Raw genomic sequence first — 7,989 nt, 5'->3', positions numbered from 1 at the left:
CAATTCAATTGAATTTACTACTATAAGATAGTGTGGGGAGAAGGAACAGACTAAACTAAAAGCATGCAGAAGAAAGGAAGTAATAAAAATTAGAGTGGAAATTGAGGAAATAATGAAAAGCAATAAAAAAACCTAATGAAATCAAAAGCTGGTTCTTTCAAAAAAGGAACAAAATTGATAAGCCATAACTAAAAAAAAAGAGAACACTAAAATTACCAGAATCTGAAATAAAAGAAAAAGAATTACTATTAACCTTACATAAATGAATAATATGAACACTGTGGGTGTGTCAAAAGTTTAGATTATTTAGATGAAGTGGATGAATTCTTAGAAACAAACCACTGAAACTAATTCAAGAATAAACAGGAATCTCACTAGACCTATAATAAGTGAAGATAGTGATTCAATGCCCACAAGAAAAATCCTAAGGTCAGAAAGTTTTATCCATGAATGTTACTGAATCTTCAATGAAGAACTAACATGAATGTGGCCGAGTGCAGTGGCTCACGCCTGTAATCCCAGACTTTGAGAGACCTAGGCAACAGATCACTTGAGGTCAGCAGTTTGAGACCAGCTACCAACATGGTAAAACCCCATCTCCATTAAAAATACAAAAAGTTGCCAGGCGTAGTTGTGGGCACCTTTAATCCCAGCTACTTAGGACACTGAGGCAGGAGAATTGCTTGAGTCTGGGAGGTGGATGTTGCCAGGAGCCGAGATCCTGCCACTGCACTCCAGCATGGGCAACAGAGCAAGACTCTGTAAATAATGATGATAATAATAACAAATTATTCATAAACTTTGCAAAAAGAAAAGAAACATTTTCCAGTTCCTTTTATTTACCCTGATGTCAAACCATACAAAAATATAAGGGGCTGGGCGCAGTGGCTCATGCCTGTAATCCCAGCACTTTGGAAGGCCAAGGTGGGCAGATCACAGGGTCAGGAGATCAAGACCATCCTGGCTAATACAGTGAAACCCCATCTCTACTAAAAAAATATACAACAAATTAGCCGGGCTTGGTGGCACATGCCTGTAGTCCCAGCTATTCGGGAAGCTGAGGCAGGAAAATCGCTTGAACCCAGGAGGCAGAGAGGTTGCAGTGAGTCGAGATCGCGCCAGTGGACTCCAGCCTAGTGACAGAGCGACACTCCATCTCAAAAAAAAAAAAAAGGAAAAAAATCGTAAGAAAACTACAGTACAGTGTGTTAACTATGGGATGAAAAACAAAAAATTCAACAAAATATCAGCAAACTGAATGCAGCAACATACATATTAAGCACCATGACAAATAGGGATTTATCTTGGGCAAGCAAGTTTGGCTAAACATTCAAAAAAATATTAATGTTATGCATCGTATCAATAGAACAAAACACAAAAATCACATGATTATTTCAAGGATAGGAGAGAAAAAGATCTGATAAAGTCCAATAATATTTGTGATAAAAATATGAATGGAAGTAAACTTCTTCAAGCTGATAAAAGACATCTGCAAATACTCACAAGTAACATCACATTTAACAGTGAAAGGCCGCATACTTTCCCAAAAGATAAAGAACAAGACAAGAATACTGCTTACACAGCTTCTATTTAACATTGCACTGTAGGTTCTAGGCAGAGGGAAAAGGCAAGAAAAGAAGTAAAAGGCTTTCAGACAGCAAAGAAAACAGCAAAACTTCTTCTGTTTACAAATAATATTATATTGCGTATGGAAAATCCTAAGTACTCAAACAACCACTAGAGCAAATTAATGAGTTCATCAACATTGTAGGATACAAATTCAAAAACAAAAAGCAATTGCATTTCTATATACATGCAATAAAAGATCCTAAAGTGAAACTGAAACAATCCAACTTATAATACCATTAAAAAGAATTAAAAATTTAGAAATAAATCAAACAAAAATTTTAAAATGGTTGAAAATTACCAAACATTATTAACAGACTCACAATTCTAGACTTCAAGAGTTACTTTCAATAAATTGGTAATCTGATTTTATAATTGATGTGAAATTACATGTAACACTACGGGAGACGGAAGTAAGAATACTCACAATTCTAGATTTCAAAAGTTACTACAAGATTCAAGCAAGATGGACAAACAGAGGCAGTCAAGTGAAACAGTTGCCTCTGAGGGACCAGGATTGTAGCAGAGCAGGTCTCACTAACAGCTAAACAGACAGGCCCCTGTAACAACTGTTTCAACACTGAGTGGTTAAGTTAAATATTAAGAGCAAGTGCTCTTATACAAAGGCTAGAATGTAACAAAAGCCCACTAAGAGTTTTGCCCAGGCTTTTCCTAGGCTTTGAAGCATGACAAGATAACAAAGGAATTCTTAATGGGACCTGTTTAGAATTAAACACGTTTTACTGTTGGTGTGAAGAAACTCCCTAGCCCTCCATAAACAAGTTTTACTGGACGTCTGAAAGAACTCCCCAAACCTCTGTGATTTAGCAGGAGACAAGATAAGGATAATCACCCCAGCAGCTGGATCCATGTAGATTGAATAAATTTACTGAAGCTCCCAAGAAGGGTCTTCAAAGTTTGGACTTTAGTTACAGATTAGAAGAAATTAATCACTTATGTCTTTAGATGAATGCACACTTACACAAACACATATAGCTGAGAAGGTACATAAGCTCTGGAAAACTTAATTTTGAGTTGGTCTGGCAATATTTTCCAGGCCTCCTCTCTATACCCAATTACAGAAATAAACTCCCTCCTTTCCCAGTTCATTTGTATCTCATTATTGGGCTGTGAGAATAAGCAGCCCAATACTTAGTTTGGTCTGGGACCAGGATGCCTGGCACACTCCTAACAGGTCTTCAGAGGGAGGCACAGATGCATGGAGGGAAAACACAGAAGCTGAGCTGAAGTGGGGAGGAAGCTGGGAACCAGTAAGGGATCTGAACCAGGAGGAGATATCTGAAATGACAGAAACAGAATTCCTAATAGAGACAGAGACCAAAATCATTGAGATGCAGGACTACGCATAACCCAATTAAAGCAAGCTAAGAATCACAAATAAATGATAACAGGAGCTGACAGACAAAGTACTTAGCATAGAAAAAAAGCAACCAACCTGATAGGGCTGAAAAACACTTAACAAGAATTTCATCATTCAACTGCACATATTAACAGCGGAACTGGCCAAGATGAGAAAAGACTCTCAGTGCTTGAAGTGTATTTTTCTAAAATAAGACAATCAGAGAATAACAGGGAAAAAAAGAAAGAAAAAAATTAACGAAACCTCTGAGAAATATGGAATTATGTAAAGGGACCAAATGTATGACACATTGGTGTCCCTGAAAGAGTCAAGTAGAGTGTAAGCAACTTGGACAACCAAGGCAATGGAGAATAAAGAACAGGCAGGGGACCAGTGCTCAACACTGGAGTCAAAGACATGCTGTCCCTCATTGGCTATGGGAAATGAGGCAACTAAGTCAACCTCCCTTGGCATCAGTTTCATCACATGATACTGTACAGCTACTGCAGCCTTTGTAGGCTCTCAATGAAACATCTACATAAAGGCTTAGAGCACTCAGCACTTGTACACCTCAATCACAGAGTCAATGAACACCAATAGGGAGAAACCCACAGGCAAAAACAGCATGGTAAGGCCTCATGGAGAGGAAACAAGCACAGGGTAAGACCCATGGCAGGGGCTGTCTGGTGTTTAACACTGGAGTCCCAAACTCTGGAAGACCACCTTAGACTGAGAATCTATGCAACAAACTAAGAAAATAAACTTTTATCTAAGGAATGCAAGCCTCCCATAGGTAGCACCCACACCCACTTCCCCCCTTAAGGTAAGTAGTTATCTCTTCAAGCTGCTTGCTGTATAGATGCTACAAGTATTATGGCCACAAGTTAGCTAAAAAACCATCAACCAATGCCACCTATTGGACACTACAACCAACAAACTACAGCTTAACAATATGTAGCCAATTGCTAATCAACGCTATTTCTGTAATCCAATGACAATTCGTAACAAACAACTTTGTTATAGGCCACTTGCTGTCCACTTTTTGCCTTTACAAATTTGCTTATCACATATCCACGTTAACAAAACTTTGGTGCTTGTATCTAAGTTTACTAGGTTCTGTGTTTTCCAGGCACTTTTCCACATCTTGCATCAAATAGACATTTTAAAAGTATGTTTCATCCCTGAGCTTTTTCCTTTAGTCTGATATTTAGAGTATAGTAAGCAGGGTTCAGAGTCTGCTCCTCTGACCATACAACACTCATCCAGGATTCAGCACTGTGGACCCAACATCTAGGCAGGCAGAAGACCTTACATTCTACTGCTAATGTAAGGGGTTAGTTCTCCACAATTCAAATCTCTGTGCCCCTTGGTTGAGATCAAACTGTTTGAGCTGTTCTTTCCAACTCTCCCTTTGCAGAATTCATCTAGCCTATCTCTGGCTATGGGTAGGAGTTTCAGGTTTCAGGAGAAAAAAACAAATACAGAAACCAAAACAGCCTTCTCTCCCTCAAGAACAGAAGCACAGGTCACAGCAGGAAAACAACTCTACAGAGAACTGCCTTCTCTGCTATTGTCTTCAGGAAGAAATCTGTGTCAGGCTATTGGCAGCGTAGCACCAATGGTTTCACTTTTTTTGGCCCAAAATTACATTGTGTGTATTTAAAATTGCAGCTGCTACCTACTGTTTGTAATTTGGACTTGCATTTTCATCTGTAACCAATTACTGATAGTTTCAAATCAAAAGGTACAGGAAGATGAGTTCTCTCACTCCAAAGTTAAGAGACACTTGCTCCCTCCAAGTCCAACTGGGTGCTCTAAGTTACTAGACGTATTACAGAGGTGTTTGGACAGCTGTCTGTGATATGTAGCAGTCTCACAGACCTTGCAAGAAAAGGACCTTCAGAGACTTTCAGCATAGCCAGAAAGTGTATATTAGGGTTGATCATCTGGCAACTTGAGCAACTCTGCCACTGCAAGGGGATGAGAAATTCCAAGATGTATAAGACAAATTAACGACTCTTGGGTAACACCTTGGCTGAGTGACTTGCATAAGCAGCACAATTCAACCCCAAACACATTTCTGCCCTAGGTCACTTTCAAAAGGTTCCTAAATTATGGGAAATCAAGCTCTGTGCATTCTTTTTTTTTTTTTTTTTTTTTTGAGATGGAGTCTCGCTCTGTCACCCAGGCTGGAGTGCAGTGGCACGGATCTCCACTTACTGCAAGCTCCGCCTCCTGGGTTCATGCCGTTCTCCTGCCTCAGCCTCCCGAGTAGCTGGGACTACAGGTGCCCGCCACCACACCGGGCTAATTTTATTTTATTTTATTTTATTTGTATTTTTAGTAGAGACGGGGTTTCACTGTGTTAGCCAGGATGGTCTCTATCTCCTGACCTTGTGATTCACCCGCCTTGGCCTCCCAAAGTGCTGGGATACAGGCGTAAGCCACTGCACCCGGCCAGATCTGTGTATTCTTTTGATGGGCAATCTTCTTTTATAAAAGCAGCTGGTTTCATGTACAACAAAAACAGGGTGTCGTCAATAATATCTGGAAAAATAAGCCCACATAACCTGGGATGGTCATAAGCAGCAACGGCCTAAATGAAGGTCTTTTGAAATGCTCAAAGTAATTTATTTGCATGCACAATTGGAAAAAGTTTGTTTTAAAACCAGAAAAAAAAATAAATGAGAGAGTTGGCCTTGATTTTTTGCGATGGAAAGGACTGAACCTAACACCTGGAACCAATGCTCCTTATAGTTAGGAGCAACATTTTCTATAAAACGATGGCCTGTGGGAAAAAAATCTGCCTTCCAACAAACCAAATTAATGAGAAAATCTGTATATCTATACCAAGCCTAAGTGAAAAAATTAATGACAACAACTGAGCAAGCCTGAGTTCAAACATTACCCTTAATTTAGGAAAATGCCTGGGAAGAAAACAAAAATGTTCCTGTCTAAAATTGTGGTAGGAGTTACTAAGAAATTATTTTAGGCAGAGAGGAAAAAAAGGGGTCCTTGGAAGATTTTTCGCAGCTCTTGTCTAGCATGAAAACCCTGGGTCTTAGACCTAGGCCCTCAACCTTTAATAGGCAAATGCCAGCGTTGGAAACGGGGTTCACCCAACATGGCGATTCCCACCTTTGTCCTCTTGCTCTTGCCCCAACACTTGCCTGGCAGCATAGCTGCCCCCACATATCCCCAGGTGTGTGGAAGATGCGGGCACCCTGCATTTGCATATTTAAAAGGCTAGGGTGGCCAGTTTTCTCTCGGGCTACGAGAAAGACATGTCTGGTCAAACCAGTACCCTGAGCCTTGTGCAAATCAGACACTGCCTCCTCCAGCCATCTAATTTAGCTGGCTGACATTACCTGAAAGCGGGGTTTCCTCTCTCAGCTTTGGATCTCCCTACCTCTCTGTCTGCACACGGGAGCTGCTTCTTTTTTTCTTCCCCCTTCTTTCTTCCCTATTAAACTCCCTACTCCTTAAAATCACTCCACATGTGTGCGTGTTGTCTTACCTAACTCTACGTGAGACCAGAACCCTGGTGTTCATCCACTCATCGGAGCTGTATCAAAATCCTAAAGAGTGCAGAGCTGGAGGAGGTTAAAAAGTAGGAAGATCTACTAAAAACACAAAAATTGGCTGATTTTTTAGGGCGCGGTGGCGGGAGCCTGTGGTCCCAGCTGCTTGGGGAGCTGAGGCAGGAGAATGACATGAACCCGGGAGGCGGAGCTTGCAGTGAGCCGAAATCGCGCCACTGCATTCCAGCCTGGGCGACAGACACAGCGAGACCCTGTCTCAAAAAAAATGTAGGAGGATATTCTTCCACTCACTTTGCTTGCCTGATAGTAGGACAGCAATTTACAAAGACAAGGTCTTACTGTCTTCTTCGCTGCCTTTCCCATCTAAAGATAGGCCTCTTAATGTTGCTTGTTAGCTCAGAGACAAAGGCATCGGGGATAGAGGGACAGATTTTACTCTTCCCATAAACTTACCTTTCCACATTTTCAGGCCTTTTGGAGTCCAAAGATGGTCTTTTCTTTGTCTTGTCACTACATAGGCTATAAGTTTTATTTTGTTTTTAGAAACTTCCCATTTAAATCCTCTAGAACGTTTTTATGTTCAAACTGCGTGCTTAACTTCCCTACAGGATTTATAAAAGGCACTCCACCCTTTCCCCTGAACTTTTGCAGTTCCTTGGAGATGTAAATCTTATGTGTGGGAGATGTTATATCCAGAGATATATCCAAATGTTATATCCAAGTGACCAAGCAACATTTCAGCTGAGATCAGGTTTGAGGCAGAGTTAAAGTTCTTTAGCTCAACCACAAAATTCCTTTCCCCAGTGCATACTGCTAGCTTAGGAGCAAAACATTTCTGTTAGAACTACTTAGTCTGATTTGAACTATTTATTTTGGATTATTTATGTAACTCTTGATTTTGAGGGGGTATCATGTGTTATGCCTGCCATCTACATGAACACCTTTTGTTTTCATTTTAGCTACTGTCTCTTTTAACCTTGCATCTGTACAGCACCAGAAATGCTGGGCATTTGTATGTACATGATCAGCTCAGAAGCTGAAACCCTGCAAGAAAATTGCCAGATAGCTGTGGGTTTCAACTATTGGCAGCTAGTGAAAGTTTCCTTTAAGTAGTCTGTCGTAGCGTTATAGATCTTGGAAAGGCTGCAAAATTTTTCTTCCTCTTTGGAAATCTTTGATGCTATAAAGGGCTTTTGGGTTTTGGCCTCGTGTGTTTATTCGTGTTGCTTTTGAGTCATTTTTTCATTAATATCTTTGATTTAAAATTCTGCTTTATATTTAGAATGTAATAGGAAACTTTTATTGTTATTTGTTTACACCTTTTCTTGTAAGTTATTTGGAAACATATACACAGAAAGAAGAAAATATTTCATTAAAACATTTCAACTACCAGCACCTTTAAAAAGTAGCCACCCTAGACCTGTAACAAACAAATTTGGCTCCATCTCCAAAATCCTTTTT

This window comes from Pongo pygmaeus, chromosome Y, assembly GCF_028885625.2.
Source record: "Pongo pygmaeus isolate AG05252 chromosome Y, NHGRI_mPonPyg2-v2.0_pri, whole genome shotgun sequence".
Taxonomy (NCBI): Eukaryota; Metazoa; Chordata; class Mammalia; order Primates; family Hominidae; genus Pongo; species Pongo pygmaeus.
The sequence above is the reverse complement of the archived record's forward strand: the minus strand, read 5'-3'. Positions refer to the sequence as shown.